General features: G+C 38.8%; 1 long non-coding RNA gene across 3 annotated transcripts in view; it reads left to right on the top strand.

The window, feature by feature from the left end:
* Positions 1-1,185: 1,185 nt before the first annotated feature.
* LOC122217411 overlaps positions 1,186-21,574 on the top strand; it is a 78,000-nt gene continuing 57,611 nt past the window's right edge. Inside the window, exons 1-3 of one of the 3 annotated variants that reach the window (XR_006201471.1) lie at positions 1,186-1,367; positions 9,238-9,357; positions 11,175-11,301. This is a non-coding gene — a long non-coding RNA (uncharacterized LOC122217411). The remainder of the gene's footprint in view (positions 1,368-9,237; positions 9,358-11,174; positions 11,302-21,574) is intronic. The other 2 variants (XR_006201473.1, XR_006201472.1) reach the window with 2 other exon arrangements.

The following is a 21,574-nucleotide window of genomic DNA, read 5'->3' as shown; positions in this document are numbered from 1 at the left end:
ACTCCCATTCTCTCTACCACTCCAGGTCTCTATTCGTTGTAGGGAGCTAGTTGGACTCAAGGCCATCCTCCATGGCAGTCAAGCAGAACTTGGAACGAGAAACCCAAATTCAAAACCAAAGAGGTGGGATTCTCTACTCCCTCGTGGCCTTCCCATGTCTCCCTTCGGCCAGGAGCCCTCGCTCAGTTGAAAATTGGGTTTAGGTTTTGCTGTCAATCAGTTTTCTGTCTTGTGCGACCATGTAGATGCCACCAACTGACAGCAGAAGGAGAGCAAGGGTGTCCAGAAGACAAAGCATTCTGTTTGGAGAAAGTTGCATTTAAGATGATTTAAGGATAGCAAGGTGAAGTGTCTTAGTCCTTCCGGGCTGCTATAACAAATACCATAAACCGGGTGGATTATAAACAAGAGAAGTTTATTTCTCAGAGTTCTGGAGACGAGGAAATCCAAAATCCAGATGTTGACAGATTCAGTGTCTGGTAAGAGCCCATTTCCTGGTTCATAGACCATGTCTTTTCACCCTGACCTCCCATAGCACAAAAGAGGGATCTCTGTAGGGCCTCCTTTATAAAGGAACTAATTCCATTCATGAGGGTTTAGCCTCTCAAAGGCCCCACCTTCTAATAGCATCACCCTGTGGATTAAGATTTCAACATCTGAATTTTAAAGAGACATAAACATTCAGTTCATGGCATGAAGATTTCCAGAAAGGAGTTGGATATTAATGTGAAGCTCAGGAGAAAGGTGTTGGCTGGAGGGCAGGTGGGTGTCTGGAACCATGAACATGGATGGGGTCACTAGGGAGAGTGTTGGAAGGAGAAGAGCAGGCAGTAGGAAGTGAAAGAACACTAGGGATGCCAACGTATAACATGTGGGCAGAGGAGCCCCCAAACGGTGACAGAGGAAGCCCAATTCAGTAAATGAATGAAAACGAGGAAAGAAACGTGTTGTGACGGGCTAGGGAGTCAAAAGATGCCAAGAAAGATTCCTTTAGCGAAACCTTCTTTAAAAGGTTCCCCCCCTCCCTAAAATCTTATTTAGATGCAAGCTGTCCTCCACGAGGACTGAGGTATGCTGTCACACAAAGGTTTTTCTGACTCGTAAGGCTTTCCTCAAGTCAAGGGGAAAAAAGTGAGGACCAGTGGAAATCTAAAGAGAGGGCGGTGGAGTAGGAGAGACAGGGAGGAGGAAGGGAGGTAACAGACATTCTCTACCTCTAGCTTCCCACTGTAATTCTGCGAGGCAACAGATTGACCATTGTGCTAGTGTTCCGAGCTCAGTGGACCCTGTTTGCCACGTTCCAGGAGCCTGCTGTGTCAACCAGAAAGCCGAGGGTTCAGTTGTCAGAGTCCTTTAAGATGAAAAAGGTGAGAAAAGCAGGTTAAAGTGTAAGACAGAGTCTCTGAGGCTGTAGATGGCCATTATTTAAAAAGTCCTATCGGAGGCACCTGGGTGGCTCATTCGGTTGAGTGTCAGACTCTTGGTTTTGCCTCAGGTCATGATCTCACAGGTTTGTGGGTTCAGACCCCACAGTGGGCTCTGGGCTGATGGTATGGAGCCTTCTTGGGATGGTCTCTCTCCTTCACTCTCTGCCCCTCCCCAACTTGTGCTCTCTCTTTCAAAATAAATAAGTACACTTTTTTAAAAAATAAAAAGTAAAAACTCATAACTATCTGGTTCTTAAATTTGTAACAGAATAAATATTTAACTTGCATGGATATTTGTAAAAGATTATCCATTATTTTGGTGCAGTTGTGAGCCACTAGTCCCAACACTTAGTTTAAGAACTCTGTTTCAGTAAATAATTCGGACTCTTTGAAAACATATCCTTTAAATCAGCTAAGAGTATTTCCATATCCTTTACTAAAACCACTTCCATTGTTACAAAGGAAGCACATCCATGTGTAAAACATGTGATTTTGCCTGTTTTTCTTATATAATGTGCATTGTAAACACTAAATCTGTCAGGTGCTCGCTATTCATGCAGGTAGCAAGCTACTCTGTTGACGATTCTTTTGATTGCGAAAATCCTTTCTTTTGAATCAGATGAAATATTTGTTTATTGCTTTAGAGTTTTATTTGTTTGTGTGTTTTCTCAATTTCTATTCCTAAGAGAACTAAAGCTATTTCTGTGAGAAGCTCAACAGTGAATGCCTATAAGATAAGAAATCAGATAAACTATCTTTCTGCTAACTGTCACATTGGGCTTTATTAATATATAGCATGTGTGCAAGGAGGTCTCTGTAAATTCCACTACCTCCAAGATGCATGGAATGTTTACTGAAGGCCTTGCCATTGTGTTCTAACAACTGTGTCTAGTTTTAAAGATTCATTTTCAAACACTAAGATCTTTGGTCATTATAATTGCATTCCATATCTCTGAAGAATGCCAGATTCATAATAGAATAGGGGACGTGTGTCTAGAGGCATGCTCTAAAACAACAATGGAAGAAAGCCCAGAAACAATGTCCTTTTCACGTTGCTTACAAAGCCTAACTGCTCTGTAATCAGGAGCACGGCGAACTTGTAAGAGGAATTGAAACATTGACTGGGTACCTAGAAACTAAAAAGGCCATGAAGGAAGGCTGGCTTGTCAAATGGGATTTCCCTTTTCCATCTAGGGAACATTTATAATTTTTCCTTGTCCAGATAACACAAAGGCCCTCTGCTTTTCTTCATACATATATTCTGCATTTAGAGGAAAATTACCTCACCCTTTAGAATTTCTCCCTTTATGTTGTAAATCACAGTGACTGAAGAGGAGTCCTCATCCCCTTTGCATGCCTGAGACCAGATTTTATCAGGAAATGTTTCATCACATTCTTTTCCTGTCATTAGAGTCAATTATCATGTATATTTATGCATTCCTTTGTATGAAAGTGTGGTTTGGGTCTGAAAAGAACCTGTACAGAAGGGCATTTTTAATTAGACAGCCTTGCGTCTCCTGACTCATAAATGGCTAAATAAAAATTATATAGACCTATACTGGACAAGCTCATAAAAGCAAGTCTCTGCTGCTTAGCCATGCTTAGCTCATTGAGCTGATGAGCGGTCAGCTGTATTCCTTTCCACCTCGCACATCACCAGCCAAACATCCAGCCAGACTCCGATCCCACAGATTATTACTGGTAATGATGTTTAAGGCAAAATTGTTTGAGCATAGCACCCTGAGCTTCTAATTTGGCAGTTAGAGCAATCTTGTCGTGACGTGTAAACTTTGCACTTAATAGGTAAGGTATTTAACACATGAATTATGTGTAGGGCTAAATGCCACGTCGCAGATTTAATGCCTCAAATTGTGTCCGGTCTACGATCGGAAATGAGCATTCCTAAATGTTCGGCCAAAAGACAAAAAAAAAAAAAAAAAAAAAAAAAAAATTGCTCTTCCCTAGAATCCAGGTAAAGAAGCCTGGCAGATTTCAAAGCCTATACGGTGTTTTCAGAGAGTTGTTTTATTCTTTTAAGGTTAAAAAAAAAAAAAACCTAAAAACAAAAAACTCTCTTTCTTTAAGAGGTATCCAGAACCTTTTGAGAGAGGGTCCAGTTACTAATATTGAAACAAAATGCCCAAACCTTGCCCTGGCGGCGGGGGGGTTGGCATCCAGCGGTCACCCTGCACGGTGGGGGCTCCACCCACCAGACAGACCCACTGCCTTTCAAGCAGCAGTTGAGGACATGAAAGGGCAGGAGCTAGGCACAGGCGGCCAGCCCGTGAGGGGCAAGTAGTCGCTGCGGCTACACCTGCTTTCAAAGGCAACAGCTTTGTCCGGTGTCCTGTGATGTCGATCTTGGCAGTGTGAGCCACGTGTTCGTGCCTAGCAGCGGCAGTTGGGAGAAGGAAAAACTTCTCCACCAATCTAGGTCTGACTTGGGGTGGGTGGGGGAACTGGCAATAGATAGATTAAAGAGAGAAAAACATATTCTGCTGGCAGGTGGGAGTATCCTACAGAGCATAGCCCCAGGAGCAGCTAGGGGTAAGGGTTTTTATATGGGCTCCAGAAAGCAGGAGGGCATCAACTATAAGTTCCACAGGTATCTTGGACTATCTAGAATAATGAGTAAAATATCTCTGTTGATTCAAACAAATGGCAAATTTTATAAGTAAAAAACAATTAGCCTGTTAACTTACTTAGTTTTCTCTATCGTGAGTCACTTGGAAATTCTGTTTCTTACTATCATGCATCCTGGTGGTTCCTCTGCTACTGTTTCTTTGCATTTCACAAACTGTACTCAGCGATGCTGCACGAAATGCAGTTAATCCCCTGTCTCCGTGTCAGGTCACTGCTCCAGAGCCGCTTAGAAAAATGTTCTTTCATCTATATTCTTACCTTCCAGGACCTGTTGGTAATATTAATACAGCATTTTTGAATTTGGGGATTCTCATTTGTGATGGGTTTGACTTCTTACTGTCAGTTCTAGATCAACTATCTGTAGATAGTTCTGTAGACTTAGTTGCAAGTTGATTGCATTGCTATTCAGTGTCTAAGAGCATCCTGATAGTTGTGCTGACTGATTACTAATATCGTCATTGCAGTCTTTTTAGCGGACCGTCTGAGCATGTGTTATTCGGCAGCAGAATTGAGACAGGTGCATTAGCAACAAAAGCCTTAAGTGTGCTAAAGATTTTATCTGATACTCATGTCTCAGTACCGTGTTAACCTTGCAAAATGGCACAATTTCTCTCACGTAGTTTTCTAAATGCGTTTCCGTAGCGTCTGAATGTGGCCCTTACTGCCAACTGAATGACTGTCGAGGATGTCTGAGAATGCGGCTTTGTGTGAGAAGAGCTTCTTCTAGGAGTAGAGGAAGTACAGTTTGAAATTGGCTACCAGGTTTCTAATTGCCTCCTTGCATAATGCAAGCTGAATAGACTGAAAAAGCCTTGAGTGTGTTTTTAAAATATCTAAACCATCTCTAAAGCCCAGGCCTGCAGGTTTTGTGCTCGGTCTTGCAGCCCTTCTCTCTGTTGGGTGTCGTTCTGCAGTGTACCCAGGAGCTTCCCTGGAGGCCTTCAGAGGAGCCGGCCTTCCCGTGCACGCAGGGAGGTCAGCAACCCGTTTGATTACATCTGATCTGCCAATGCCATCGGCTCACTGACCAAACCAACAAACTGCCTCGAATTCCGGCAGAAACTGGAAATGCGCATCTCACATAAATTAGCTTGAGCAAAGAGACTTCTTGGTAAGATGCCTGGAACTGTTGGTACCATGACGTTTGTCTTTTTTTTGTTGAAAGCAGATGTTCACCACAGCACCCTTTCACAGTGTGCTGCGAAGCCAGCTTGCCTGACACCAGAGAGCATAATCTTTGTGGTTCCACTTTCTTGGCATATTAGCCTTGATTCTATAACAAATAACTTTCCCAAACTACTCATTATTATTCCCTTCTCTCTTCTGGGGAAATGCATTCTTCTTTTCTCCTTTCCCCCCCCACGTAAGATGTATTCTTTCCCCACATGCTTTTCCTTAGTTACGTGAACTGTGTAATTGATTGTGATAATTACGGTGAGCCTCATTTATACTCCTAAAGCCACTCCTATTTTCCTGGCCTTTCAGCTATGATTTTAAAGTTCTTCCCATAGGAAAATGTAAAATTCTTTAATGTATTCTCTGATTTATAGTTGAATATATCGCATACATGAATATCAAAAACTGCCTCACATTATACTCGAGGAATCACAATGGCTAGTTTCTAAGCAAAATATTTTCGGCAACTCGAGATTTATGTTAACTGTAGACAAGTACATGAGTCTTCTTTAACCAACCAAGAAGAATTCATAAAATAACAGAGCTGGATTTTAGAAATTCTCTAAATAATGATTTTCAAATTAAAGTCCTGCAAGTAGAAGGAATGCTGTGGCAGTTTCTCTGCAGGAAAGGGCTCAGACCAGGGCTCAGGCGCAGACACACACACACACACACACACACACACACACACACACTGTGCATGTGTATCCGTGTGCACGCATACACACATATGGCACACTCACACACACTCTCCACACACATACGTCACACACACACTCTGACTTCAAGTAGAGCAGTCTGCTGCTGCTGGGTTTTTACCTATAACATCTGTATAAATGGTTCGCCAGCTGTAGGCATCAGCATAAAAGATCTGATTATTGGGGTACAGTCTCCTCATTGTTCCGAAAAGATAAGAAGTGCCAAATGGCTTAAGTGGTTTAACCAAGGCATTGGTTTTCCGTCTCTTGGTCAAATAACGTCTTCACTCACCTTGCTTTCTTCTTGTATTCTTCTTACTTGTTTATAAAATACAGGACCATTAGGTTTTTTTTTTTTAATTTAAAGTTACTTTAAGTATTTAAGTAGTTAATTCATAAATAGAGGCAGTTTTAGTTTTATGACATAACCAGAGAACTCTTTGTCACTTCCCTTACGCACCTAAAACTATCAATATGAACCATAGGAACTAAAAAGGCATAGTTATGTATCCTAGTGTTGACCTCACCAAAATTACAATGCCTTTCTCTCATTTAATATACAGATCAGAAAACTATGAAATACAGGACAAAGAAAAGATGCTATGCAAAAACAGCAAGGTTTCATTCTACTTTTCAAAACAATTTACTGTGCTTCTTTGGCCATTATGCAGAGTTTATCCACATGCTCCTGGAGTCAGTTAATAAAATATATTTGACAGTCCTAAGAAAGGGCAAGTATTTATGATATGCGCTTAAGAAGGTTTTTGGAGCTGTTAAAGATAGCACCAAAAAAGGATCAGAAATCCCGCTCTTCTATCTAAAAGGATAGGCTTATCTAACATAAATAATTTCAAGAGTGGGTTTTCCTTGACATTTTAACGTAAGAAACTTACAGTAAGAAGATGGCTCTGAAGTTCCCCAAGGATATTAATGTGATTCGACTTCAGTCAGGTCTCTGTTGTGACTTCACACAAACCATTTTTTTCTGTTTTCTTTATTTAAAGAGCAATATCAGGGCGCCTGGGTGGCTCAGTCGGTTGAGCGTCCAACTTCGGCTCAGGTCATGATCTCGCGGTCCGTGAGTTCAAGCCCCGCGTCAGGCTCTGTGCTGACAGCTCAGAGCCTGGAGCCTGTTTCAGATTCTGTGTCTCCCTCTCTCTGACCCTTCCCTGTTCATGCTCTGTCTCTCTCTGTCTCAAAAATAAATAAATGTTAAAAAAAAAAAAATAAAAATAAAGAGCAATATTAACTAATCTCACAAGATTTCTATGAACAAAAAACTATTACAGTAGCAGAAATCTTATAAAATAAGATGCAAAAGAATGCTATTTAACTGTGAAATTTGAATCATGACAACCACATTCATGGGTGACGATGACCAAAGAAACACTATTTAACTAAGGAAAAGCGAGAGAGAAACCTGCATCCTCTACATTTTGAGAATGGTTTTTCCAGAATAAGCAGTATGGACTTATATGTACACCCTCACACACATATGTACACGTAAATTTTATACATATATATACACATATACATATATGTACACACACACACACAGGAACTTTGGAACCAGACATCAGTTTCAAACTTAGTTCCACCACTTACAATCTACAGGACGTTAATCGAGTTGTTGAACTTCTTTCACCCAGTTTTCTTTTTAAATGAAGTGTATACAATTTAATAGTTGTAAGTGTTAAATACAACTGGATGAGAAACTTTAGATAATGCATCTGGCACGTAGTAAACACACGGTTTTCCTAAACACACCGGAAAAAAAAAAGACAAAAAATGGAAGAAGACTTATATGTTAGTAAGTTTCAGGATCCTTCAAAAGCACTTGTTCTGTGATTGCAGCCAGCTTCTCCACATGTCTTACAGCAAGCTTAGCACTCTCAGAGACGTGGTGATATTTTGATACAAATCTTGACTTTAATATAATTGTTTTTCCAGTATGTGTTTTGACTTAGTACAGACTCATAAAAATGGATTGAATGAAAATCAGGCAAAACAATTTACCTGGAGGCAGATCTCCAAGAAGACTATGTTTGAACAAACTGCAATTCTCAATATATATTTGTAATATCACGAGTAAATGAATCTGATGGCATGAAGAGTTTCCTATGAATCAAAGTTAAACAGAGAAAGATCATGGTTTGTGACATGTTTAATGTGATTATTGTTACTATTGTCTCTTAAAATCTACCCACTCTGATCAATTCTCTGTCCAATCTTCCCTTAAAGTATGATCTTCTCTCCTGAGGCAGTGACTTCTTTCTTCCTATGCTAGATTTTTCTTCTTTTGCTTCTGTGTGTTTACACTATTTTGACATTAAAAACCTGTACTTCCTAAAGGACATTAAATCATCCCCAAATCTTTTAGGGCTGTGTGGAATGGATAAACTTAACTGGGAATAATGAAATCATTCATTTGATTTGGATAAATGTTAAAGATTTGGAACCCTTCTTTCATGAAAATCCCATTTGCAGGCCACATTGAAAAATGCTACATAAAGCCAGGGCTAAAGGGCCTGGACTCTTGTCTCTCTGTTCCCACCTCATTCATATTCATCTCCTTCCCCATCAACTACCACGGTCCCCACCAAGGTGGCGCTGAGGGTTCCACAGAGCACCATTCGAAACTGTAGATCACTGTGAAAATGGCCTCTTTATAATCTGTCTGGGAAAAGGATGACTTCTGTTTTCTGGCAGCAGAAAGAATTCTGCATAAAGAGTAATTGCTGAGCTCACAAGAGGTAAAAGAAATCTCCAAGAGGTTCCCCAAACCCCTCAAAGTGAAAGGAAACTGGAGTGGTCAGTGAGGGGCCGAGAGAAGAGCAGTGTTAACCTGCCTGCAGGTGCCCGGTTCATCTCTGTGGCCAGGATGAGGCTTAGACCGGCATGGCAGCGGTAGGGAGGCTGAAGACCGGACTGATGGAACCACGGGACTTGGCAGGGTCTAGATAATATTAAACTGAGAGAGAGAGAGAGAGAGAGAGAGAGGGAGAGAGAGAGAGAGAGAGGGAAACATACCTTGTACATTTTGAGAATGTGTTTTCTAAAGAAGTTAGAATGTATAGTGCCCCCTGAATCTTACTAACAGCAAATGCAAATCCTCTCAGGAGAAACTTTAGATAATGCATCTGGCACTTAGTAAACAGGCCAAAAAAAAAAAAGTTACATGATACGTTAGTGAGTTTCAGATTTTGTAAAAGAACATGTTCTATAATCGCAGCAAGCTTCTCCATATGTCTTACAGCAAGTTTAACTGTCAGTTAAATTCTCTTAATTCCCAGGTTACCCTGGAGTAAAATCGACAGCATGAATTTACAATGAAAGATCAGCATACACACGTGGGGAAAAAAATCACCTTGAAGTCAGCAGAAACAGCCAATTTAGACCTTTAAAGTCTTCAGGTATGGGAGTATTAGAATTCTTTCTACTTGTTTTGAATTATTGAGCAAGACCAAAATTACCAGGCATGTTGGAAAAGTGCTCCAGAAGGAATTATAGAAATAAAAAAATAAAAAAATATCAGATTAAAAGCTCATTTGACAGATTAAATAGAAAACAGATATAGATGAGTTGAGATCAGTGGACTAGGGGTGAAAAAAGCTTATGAATCAAGAAGAATGCAGACAAGTGAGTCTCAGAGATGGAAGACACAAAAAGAGGTTAAGACATAGGAAGCGTAGAAGGAAGTCTGTATGTGTCTAACTGGATCGTTTGAATGAGGAACTAAAAAGGATGGAAAAGAACAATGTGTAAGATAAATATCATGGAAGCTCGCAATTCACAAAACAGAACACAGTGTTTGCCTACCAAAGTAAATTAAAAAGAAGCCAGCACCTAGAGACCATGAACCATCAAGGATAAAAACATGAAGAAATTTCAAGTGAGAATTGTGTACTCAGCAAAATTGCTTTTTAAGAACAAAGGTGATATATTAAAAAAAAACTTATAAATTAATAAGAAAAAAATTAAAAGTGAGCAAAACATGTGAGCAGGCAGTTCACAAAAGAATTTCCAAACGGCTGTTAAGAATACAAAAGATGTTCATCAATCTTTTGTTACTAGGAGAATGCAAATTAAAACTACACCGAAATCCCACCACATCCATATCAGAACGGCATATTAAAAAGATAAACAGTGCCAAGTGTTGGCAAGCGTAAGAAGGTGACTTAAACTTATTTATTTATTTTTAATTTTTTTATTTTTGAGAGACAGAGACAGAGCGTGAGCAGGGGAGGGGGAGAGAGAAAGAGGGAGACACAGAATCCGAAGCAGGCTCCAGGTTCCGAGCTGTTTGTTAGCACAGAGCCCAACGCGGGGCTCGAACTCACGAACTGCGAGACCATGACCTGAGCCCAAGTCAGACACTCAACCAACTGAGCCACCCAGGCGCCCTCAACTTAAACTCTTATTACTGCTTCTATGATATGAGTTAGTATAATAATTTTAGTATACTCTGTGGCAATACCTACTAAAAGTAAACATATATATAAAATATTTATATATATTTAAATATATTAACTAAGAACTCCATTCCTATTATATCTATTACCCAGCAATTCCATTCCTAAATATATACACAAAAGAAATAAGGGCTTATGGTCCCTAAAGATATATAGAAAAAGTTTTCAGCAACTTAATTCATAATAGCCAAAGAAGTTCAAACAAATCAAATATCAATCAACAATAGAATGAATAAAGTATGACAGTTGCATATAATGCAATTCTGTACAACAGTGAAAAGGGATGAGTTACAGCTACATGGAATGATAGGAATGAATCACATAGACAAAATTTTGAATAAAATAAGCCATACTAAAAAAAAAAGAGTATACATTATAAAATTATCTTAATGTGAAGTTTTAAAACTAATCTACAATAATAAATGTCAAAACAGTACTTTTGGAGTATACTAAATGGAAACAAGAAGAATGAGCCTGCCAGGTGGTTGGAAATATTCTATATCTTGATTTGGAGGGTGGTTAAATGTGTGTGTGTGTGTGTGTGTGTGTTTGTGCATGTACATGTGTGCGTGTGCATGTGTACATGCAAAATTTTAATGGATATATTTATATGTGCAAAATTTATTTAGCTGTATATATAAAATTTATATGCCTAACTACATATGACTTATACATCAATAAATGTTTTAAGTTACCGTAGGTGAAATGAAAGCATTTTCAGATTTTAAAAAATGAGAAATTTTTTAAACCTCAAACAGATCTATGCTGAAAAAGAAAGGAAAGTGATAGTTGAAGAGAAAGAAAGATTACTCCAAAAGGATGGTCTGAGATCAAAGAAGTAATGGGAAGCAAAAGAGAAGTCAATATGTGAATAAATACAAAGAGGTATTGTCTCTATAAAACGTGTTGCAAGTTTATGGGGTTTTAAAAAAGAGAATTAAAATTTTGACAAAATAGAATAAAAGCTGCAATGAAGTAATTTGAGTTAAATTATTAAATTGTTCTAATCCCCTGAGAATGGGATTATTTTATTATGCATGGCAATATTTGAGAAGTAATTATGAAAATAATAGAAATAAGGTGTTTAATTTTCAAAAATAACTCACTTAACTGATTTAACAAACAAGAAATATAGAAGAAGCAGGGAATCTAGAAATCCTAAAAAAAGAGTAAAGCAATTTTAAAATATCCATAATGAAAACGAATGTAGTGCTCGCTTCGACAGCACATATACTGAAAATTAATGTAAATAAATTTGACATGGCAGTTGAAAGAGATTGCCAGATTGCTTGGAAAAAAAAAATACCTATAACCTAATGACATGTGAAGTTTATAAATGAAGAAAAAGATGACCGTTTAAATTCTAAACTAAAGAAGACATTATCAGAAAAAAATAGATTAAGATAAAAAACATTACAGGGATAGAGAAGGTCATTATGTGATCATAAAAGTCTCAGTTCACCCAGAATGATAATTATAAATTTATATGCATCTACTAATATAGCAGGTGAAATTTAATAGAACTATAGGATGAAACTGGTAATGCCATCATCGGATGGGAGGTTTCAACACACTTCTTTCACTTGGGTCGAGAGAAAAAAATTAAGATGGAAAAGAATGTACAACACAGTTAACTGAACCTCCACCCCCAAACTGGAAAATAAGCATTTTTCTCACGCACAATGCAAAATTCACTGCATAACTGACCATAAATAATATCTCAAAAATTTTGAAATATTGGTTTATGTTATGGGCTCATTCACTTTAGACAATGCAAATTAACTAGGTGTCATTAACGAAATATAAAGGAAAAAAAAAAGCCAGTTTGTCAAACACACTACCAAAGAACTCAGTTGTCAAAGGTGAAATCAGAATAGATACTTAAAAGGCTCAAAACTGAGATGTATTGTGGAATATAGCAGAAATGGTACTTTGAAAAATAACAGCTTACATTATATTTATTTTTTTTTAATTTTTTTAACGTTTTATTTTTATTTTTGAGACAGAGAGAGACAGAGCATGAACGGGGGAGGGGCAGAGAGAGAGGGAGACACAGAATCGGAAGCAGGCTCCAGGCTCCGAGCCATTAGCCCAGAGCCCGACACGGGGCTCGAACCCGCAGACCGCGAGATCGTGACCTGAGCCGAAGTCGGACGCCCAACCGACTGAGCCACCCAGGCGCCCCAGCTTACATTATATTTAAAAAAAGAAGAAAAGCTAAAAATTAATGAGCCACATGCCCAAATTAGCAAAATATTGAAAAGAGTTTGGAGTTAGAAAATAATAAATCAACAAAATTACTAAAAGATAAAATATGGGGCACCTGGCTGGCTGAGTCGGTAGAGCATGCGACTCTTGATCTTGGAGTTGTGAGTTTGAGCCCCACAATGCATGTAGAGATTACTTTAAAAAAAAAGAAGATCAACAAAGCCAAAAGTTGGACTTTGCAAAAACTAATAAACTTCCAACACAACTATAAGGAAAAGGTGAGAAGGCACAAAAAATGTTTGGAATAAAAGTAAGGAGATAGCAAAAGTTCCAGGAGAATATGAAAAAAAAAATATGCCAAAAAATTTGGGAACTTTGATGAAATGAATACATGTCTAGAGAATTTTTCCTAACAAATCAGACTCGGGGAGATCTACAATACCCAAAGACTTCTCTAACAATTAAAGAAATTGAATCAGTGGCTAAAAAAATAATAATAATTCTTTAACAACACTGAGTCCAAATGCTTTAACAGTCAAAATCTACCAAGTCCTCAAGGTCTTTCCAATCTTAAAAAATATCTTTCACATTATAGCAAGGAAGGAATTACCAACCAACTCATTCTGCAAAGTCCATATAGCTTTGACAACAAAATCACACAATAACTGTAAGAGAAAGAGAAAGGAAATTACAAGCCAATTTCTTTCATGAATGTAGATGCAATTAGCCTATTCAAAATCATAGCAAATCAAACCCAGTTATATAATAATAATAATAATAATACACCATGACCAAACTGGGTTTATTTCAGAAATGCAAGGTTCATTTCAAAGTAGTAAATGTATAAACATCATTATCTTGTTAAATTAAGATCGTATCTAGAGAAACAGAAAAAGCATTAGATATAAATTAATATTAAATCATGACTAAAAAATTTTAAGATGCAACAGAAGTGCACATTATCAACCTAAAAACAGAGTATCTATCAAAATCCTACAGAAAACATCATATTTAATAGTAAAAATATTAGAAACCTACTTTTAAAACTTAGGAAAAAGCAGGTGCCTAATTTCACCACTCTTATTCAATACTGGAGCTAGAGAAGTAAGACAAATAAAGAAATAAAAGATATAAAGGCAGATAAAATGCATAAAGAAGAGTCACTATTTACAGAAAAAATGTGTTTGTCTACATGAAAATCCCCAAAAGACATACAGATAGGTTTAATTGGATGAGAGAGTTTAGCAAAGAGACTGGATATGAGATCAATATGCATAATTAAACTCATCTCTATACATTAGCAATTAATGTAATTAATAGAAAATATTGTGAAAAAAAGACACTATCTGCAATAGCAATAAAAATATGATAACCCAGCGGCGCCTGGGTGGCTCAGTCAGTTAAGCATCTGACTTCGGCTCAGGTCATAATCTCGTGGTCCATGGGTTGGAGCCCCACATGGGGCTCTGCACTGACAGCTCAGAGCCAGGACCCTGCCTAGGATTCTGTCTCCCTATCTTTCTGCCCCTCCCACACTCATGCTCTGTCTCTCTCTCTCTCTCTCTCAAAAACAAATAAACATTAAAAAAAATATTTAAAAAAAAGAGAAAACCATTTAAAAGAAAATATGATAACCTAAAAAAAGGTCTAACAAAAGATACACAGAGATGTATACAGAATGTTATTAATCTGTATTAAAAGTCACTCAAGAAAACATAATTAAAAGAAGTTTGATTCAGTCTGGGTCTCTCCACCCCCTAAAGGTAGAAACCTGAGAAAAAGCCTTTTGTAAAAGTCGTTTATTAGTCTGATTTTACAGGAAGGAATGAGGGATAAAGGAAGTTAAACAGGGAAGGAGAGAGAATCAATGCAAGGTTGCATTACTGAATTACTGAGTTGGCTGTTGCTATAGGCAACTGGATATTTACTGCCATGTAGTCATCTGAAAAGCTTTATGAAAAGGGTCTCATACCTCCCTTCCTTGTGAATGAAGGCAGTTGCATCTATTGATTCCCATTCTCCAGCGATCAAGGGTTGCCTAACAGGGTATGAACCACTCCATCTTCCAGGATGTGACATGTATGTTCTGAGTGGTTTCCCGCAAACATCTTACAATAAAAAAGACCCTGCCTAGAAAGCAAAAAGACTTGACAGAAGTTTAGGGCGAGGTGAGGCACTGTCCTATCCACATATGTGAAGCTAGTTGAAGTTGGCATGGAATTGGTCACTGCAGCCGTGTCTAGAATGAGAGAACTTGCAGAGGTGTACAAGAAGTATCCAAGACAGAGACGGATAAATACCATGCTCATGGACAGGAAGACTTAATATTGTAAATATGTCAATTCTTTCCACACCGTTTCAGATCAACATCTGAAACTTTTTTTCCTATAAACTTTGCAAGCCCATTCTAAAAATTATATGGAAGACCAAAGGGTCTACAATAGACTAGACATTTCTAAAGAAGAATACATAAGGGGTACTTGCCTTACCAGGTATCCAGACTTATAAATGTGACGTTATAAAGATAATGTGACTCTGGCACGCAAACAGACAGATTGACCAATGGAAAGGAAAACAGATGCCAGAAGCCTATCACACATGTGGAAACTTGATATTTGACTGATATCAGACATCCTGTAGACTACTTGGGGAGAGATTAATAAATGATGCCTGGGTAATTGGTAATCAATTCTCATTTATTAAGGACTTAACTGCAAAAGGCCAATTTCTAGATCTTTTAGTAGTAGATAGAGGACAATATTGTTAGTCTCTTTGGGAGGAGAAAAGTTTCTTACACAAAACTATGAAGGAAAAGTAATTGATAAAATAAACTAAATTAATGCTAAGAATAGCTGTTAACCAAAATATACCATAAGGTGAAAAAACTAAACCATATTTAAGGTCTAAGCTTCCAAGCTTGGAGTGAAAGAGAAGTTTTCTAAGAATGAAGGAGGTGACTTCCACAAATTTCCACAGCTTGAAGGTCTGTCTGAAGCTTTGGGAAAAATTTGGGGGGAAGCCCAATGAAGAAGTTTTATTTTCATTCCTGGGGCCTCAGGGGCCAACCTGGATATCCTATCCAGAGAAAAGGATAAGAACCAGATGGTGAAGGCACTTTCATTGGATGATTCCCTGGACAAAAAAACAAGAAAATTTCCAAAAACACCTAAGAAAGAACATCAAGTTGTAAGAGTTGAGTTTCTCAATTTATTTATTGGGCCATTGAGGGAGGGATTATTGAGAAAAAAAAAAAAAAAGTGTTCCATTTCATGACAGAAAGAAACCCAGGAGGAAGTAATAAAGTGTCAACTCCCAAAAATGAAATCACGCCAAATTCCTGGGGCTTAAGAAAAATGAAAAGGGCATTTGAAATTGTAGGACAGCCAAATGGCTGTCCCAAACAGTGGATATAGAGACATCACTTAACATGCCCAGACACTATCCTAGTTAGTGTCTAAATCTAATTTATAGGTTAACTTGTGCAATTATTATTTGTTGCACAATGATATGTGGTTCATGTAAACTCTTGTAGGATGATTATATATTCACTGAATGATACCAGAGGAAACATGGCTAAAAGCTAAAAGAGTATCTATCAATAAAGAATAAATTCACAGGAACATGGAAGAGGGTTTTTCTTACAAAAAGGCCTATAGACTAAACATAAAATAAGTTAAATAACATATACTTTTTATGCACCATAATATAATAAATTATGACATATATTATAATGATATGATAAATATACAATAAAATAATATGTGGAGGATATAGTAAATATAAATAAGATGCAAGAGATTTGTATAAGTTAAGAGCATTTGTATTCACCTATTCTGCTATTTAAGCTACTGCCCATTTCCCATGGTTATGAAGAGTAAAGATGTTCATTAGTCTTTGATCTCACACAAGTGCATCTCCCAGAGATCCATTCACCTGCATTAAGCCACACTCATTCACTCATACATTAACTTATTCAATAAACACTAACTCTGTGCCTACCATTTACCAGGCACTAAAGAAGTAGTTAGGAATCTCTGCCCTCAAGACTAAAGTTCATTACGGAAGGCATCAAAACAAAACAAACACTATAGCTAAAGAAGTTCAGGTTTTTCATACAGGACACTAGGCAGCTAATCAATGAGTGAATAATGAGCAGGGGGCAGGTAGAGAAGCAGGTATGGAACTAAGGGCAGTTTAAAAGGTCACTCAGGGTGACACTGATTTGAATTTTGAAAGATGTATGGTGGTTACCTAAGGGGAAGCATTTAAGAAAATGGAACAACAGGTCCAAAGGGCCGGATGTGTAAAATTGCATAAATTTCAGTAGCAGGATAGAGCCGAATCTCTGGATTGGTGTGGCCATGGGGCAAGATTAGAGGATGAGGCATTGGCCCCAACAAGAATTTTGTATGACAAATTCAGACTTACAACTCACAACTATTGCTGGAAGGCATGGAGATTCATTAAAGGAGTTTAAATAAGAAACTAAATGCTCTGGTTTAGATTTTCAAAGATCTCTCTGATGCGGGAATGGAGGTGGGCTGCCTCAAGACAGGTGCAACATATAGAGGTTTTGCAGTGTTCTAGGCAAGACTCAATGAGGGCAGCAAAGCAGGCAGAAGCCGAGGATAGGATCTGGAGGGGAAAAGTCTGATAGGAAAGGGATCAAAGAGGCAGACTCCACAGAAGTGGCTGCTGATAGGGTTGATGGAGATGGAGGAAAGGTAGGATAACTCACCAGGTTCTGGGTTGAATGTCATTTACCATACAGTTGGAGAACTTTGAAAATGGGAGTAGGGAATGAAGAGTGAATTCAGCTGGAGACAGGTTGACTTTGAGGACGCCCAAGTAAGAAGAAACATTCATTACATAGGCAATTAAATATGTGGTATTTGCACTCAAAAACAAAGTCCAGATTTCAGATTTAGATGTGTTTGCCTTCCCAAGTAGCAACTGATGTCATAAGTTGGACACTAGGAAAAATAGAGAGTAAGAAGAACCGAGAGCCAACTATGGCACCAGAAAACCATTTCAAGAACCAAGAGAGGAGGAGTGGCTACAAGAGGTTAAAGGAAGCATCCAGAGGGGAAGAACTAAAACAACAAACAGCCATGTCACAGAGCCCAACAACAACAACAACAACAACAATGTCCACAGCAGGAGGTTAAAGAGTAGAAACTTGTTTATAAATTCTTCCCTGGGTTTATGAAGCAGCGTTGGCGATGCTGCTGGGGAGCCGTTTAGATGGAATCATAGATTTCAGGTTGTGAAGGTGAGAAGTCAGGAGAAGGAGTTGAGGAGGTGTGGAAAGGGAAATTTTGACTGAACATAACTTGGTCTAGAAGGTTGGTTATGGTCCAGAAGCAACAGTGGCGAGAGGCACAGAAGGGATGAGAGACGGTTCTTGGCTCTATGTTTCTGTGCCGAAATCACAAATTCTCAAGTACCGCACCCAGGTACACAAACAAAATGCAACTTCTTTATTTTCCTGTAACTATTTTAATCTTACACTGGGCAGAGTGGAATCAACATAATTATTATAAATGGGCTCGTTCTCTTTAGCTTATATGGTCTCTTTTGGTGAGTCAGCCTCTTTCAAATTAACGCCCAGCTCCTCCCCCAAGAACACCTAAATCAATGAGACAGTTGAGGGGTTAACCTGTGTGAGGCACATTTTCAAGCATATTATAAAAAATATTTAAACTGTCATAACAACCCTGTCTTTACTTGAGAATTGAGGAAAATGAATACTTTTACCAGGATTGGGCATCTAATAAATTTTGGAACCAGGGTTCAAGCTTGGGCAGCCTGACCTGAGAGCCCGTGCTCTTAGCCACGACATTTGGCTGACACCAAGAAGTTGGGTGTGTAGAGGACTGAGAAAAATGAGTCCCTCGGGTCCTTACAATCTCTAATCATCTGATGGTTCCACCTGCGCCCTAGGCTTCTGAATGCTGGGGGGGGCAGTGGATCCCCTCTGACCGTCAAGCTGCAAGGGCTACTAGGTTCCGTGGCCCTAACCGTGGCGTTTGGGCACTCCTGTCTCCACAGACTGTGGCCCTTTTGAGCTCCGTGTAGGCCCTCCCAGCTTCTCTCGAAGCATGGAAGAACACCTGGGTGTCCCACGTGGCCCTTAAAGGCACGAGAACCAGCACCTCTGCCTTAGACACATCCTCCTTCGGTCACTAGGCACTGTTTCCTTTACACTGCGCTCAACACGGCCACTGGCTGCGTCCTGCCCCATCCGGGAGTCCCTTTATCTGCGGTTTCGGTTACACGCAATCACCTCAAAGAGGTCCAGAACCAGGTGCTCCTCCTTCTGACGTAGCATCAGCAGGTCAACAGTCGCCTACTGCTACGTCACATGCCTGCGTCATTCCCTCCACTTGCTCTCCTCATGTGGCATTTTATCATCTCACAGCATCACAGGAAGAAGGGTGAGTACAGGACGATGAGATATTTTGAGAAAGAGACCACATTCACCAAACGGTTACTACAGCATATTGTTATAGTCGTTCCATTTCATTGCTACTGTTCTTCTCTTTCTGGGCCTAATTTATAAATTAAACCTGATCTGGGGTGTGTATGTTTAGGGAAAAAACATAGTATCTGTAGGGTTTGGTACGATCTGTGGTTTCAGGCATCCACTAGGAGGAGTCTGGGAATGTATTTCCCAGGGATGAGGAGTTACAACGGTAATACCTATCGCACCGCCCTCTGTCTTCTGTACTCAGCTAGTTCGTCTCTCAGGTCAAAGGGGAAGTATTTCTCATTTCTCTCCGTCTCCAATTCTGATTGCCAGTTACACTTTGCATACGATAATCAACCACATTGTTATGTTAATGGGACCTAAAGAAACTTAGAAAAGGAATCTCCTTCGCACCAAAGCCTGGATTTCAAAATTCTTGCCTCAGCTACATACTCGAGAAATTCAGCTCTGTGACCAAAGCTGATCAGTCCTATCTTTGTTCTAGGCAGAATTGTCCTCTTATTCTGTGGGGCACTGAGCCTCAAGGCCCATCTGTAGACATAGGAAGCTGGCAGGGAACATGTTATTAAAGGGGAAATTAAAGTGCATTGATTTAATATCTTCAAGATATTACCAACAGATACGTGCCTAAAAACCTTCCTTAGGGTTATAAACAACTGTAAGTACATTCTTCTTACTTCCCTCTCCTTGGGGCTATTCTGCATTTCAGTCTAGGGAATTCGTCCTGTATTTGGCCAGAGATTTGCCGCCTATAATTTTATCACAGCCCTCTTTAATTTTTGCAGCCAGAGTGGGAGAGACTCAAGCTTGTCAACATTTTGCATCTTGAGGAAAAAGATTATTGTAACAGGTTCTTTTATTTAGGACCAGAACTGAGTCGGGTGTCTACTTTAATGAGTCCTACACAAATGAGAAATTTAATACTACATAAGCAAATATTTTCATTACGTAAAGAAGACATATTTTCCTTACAGGAGTTCAGCTTACAGATTTAGAGAGTCATAAAAGAACTACTGGTATTATTTACATCAGTAACACAGATATTCTAGCTTTAAAAGGTGGTATTCATAATTATTATGAGCTGACTTCTCTATCTGCTTTAATGAATGCCTGCATGAATTATATGTATCTATGTACAGTTGGTTATCAACCAACACATCTTATTGCTGGCTCTTTTAATGTAAGTCAGAAAATCATCCACAGGCTCATACAAATTAACAAGTACAGCAATAGAACTCTAATAGATTAGCATATAAGAAATATGATCAGACATTTCATCAAAGAAAAAACACCTAATAAATATACAGGGAAACAGCTTTTTTCATACTAAAGAGGAGCAAACATCTTTTTGAGACCATATGACATTCCTACACTGGGGCCAAGTAAATCCAGTCCCAGCAACTTACCTTTATGAAATTAACCAAAATGCAGAAGAAATGTGGGTACTACGATAATCATTTGGAGTTGGCAGTGTTTTTCTGTCCAGGGCCAGATAATAAGTATTTTAGGATTTGTGGGCCATCGTGGTAAGAAAGCAGCATTGATGGTATGCAAATGAGTACCTGTGGCTGTGTTCCAGTGAAACTTTATTTACAAAAATATGTAGTGGACAGGATTTGGCCTGTGGCCTAAACCCAGCTTCACAGTGTTATTGATGGTAAATGAGTGGAAAAATGTAAACAACGGTGTCAACAATTGGAACATAGTTTTATAAAATAGGATAATCAACTCAATGGTTGATTGTGTAGCCATTGTGATAACAACTATAAAAATTGTAGGAGCCTGGGGGGCGCCTGGGGGGGCGCCTGGGTGGCTCAGTTGGTTAAGCGTCAGACTTCGGCTCAGGTCATGATCTCACAGTTTGCAAGTTCGAGCCCCGCATCGGGCTCTGTGCAGACAGCTCAGAGCCTAGAGCCTGCTTCAGATGCTGTGTCTCCCTGTCTCTTTGCCCCTCCCCCAATCACGCTCTGTCTTTCTCTCTCTCTCTCTCAAAAATAAATAAACATTAAAAAAAATTGTAGGAGCCTGGGAAATGTTGGGTAAAACAAAAACAAAAACAAAACCAAAAACCAGGATCTAAAATTATATATTCAGAAAGATTATAAACATAAAATTCTGTTCGTAGAAAGACAAAGGCTGAAGGGGGATACATAAAAAGTGCAAATAATTGTTTGCCATGATGGGTGAGATTTCAAGTTTATTATATTATTTTCATCACTAGTATTAAAAGTTTACTTGAGAAGTAACACAAACTTTAAACATTCATAGCTATATAGCATTGCTGTCATCACACAGCATCTGACTTTTGGTTAGGAAAATTGCTAGAAAAACAAGGCAGAGGTTTTAGGTACTGAGGAAATTCTAGGGTGATCATGTGTAGTTTCCTAACCATACACGAATTTGCAACACACATGGGCTACACTGACCGCACTTAATCAGATGAAAAACTCTGCACGGTTT

Source organism: Panthera leo, chromosome B1, assembly GCF_018350215.1.
Source record: "Panthera leo isolate Ple1 chromosome B1, P.leo_Ple1_pat1.1, whole genome shotgun sequence".
NCBI lineage: Eukaryota > Metazoa > Chordata > Mammalia > Carnivora > Felidae > Panthera > Panthera leo.
This window is presented reverse-complemented; position numbering and strand designations above follow the sequence as displayed.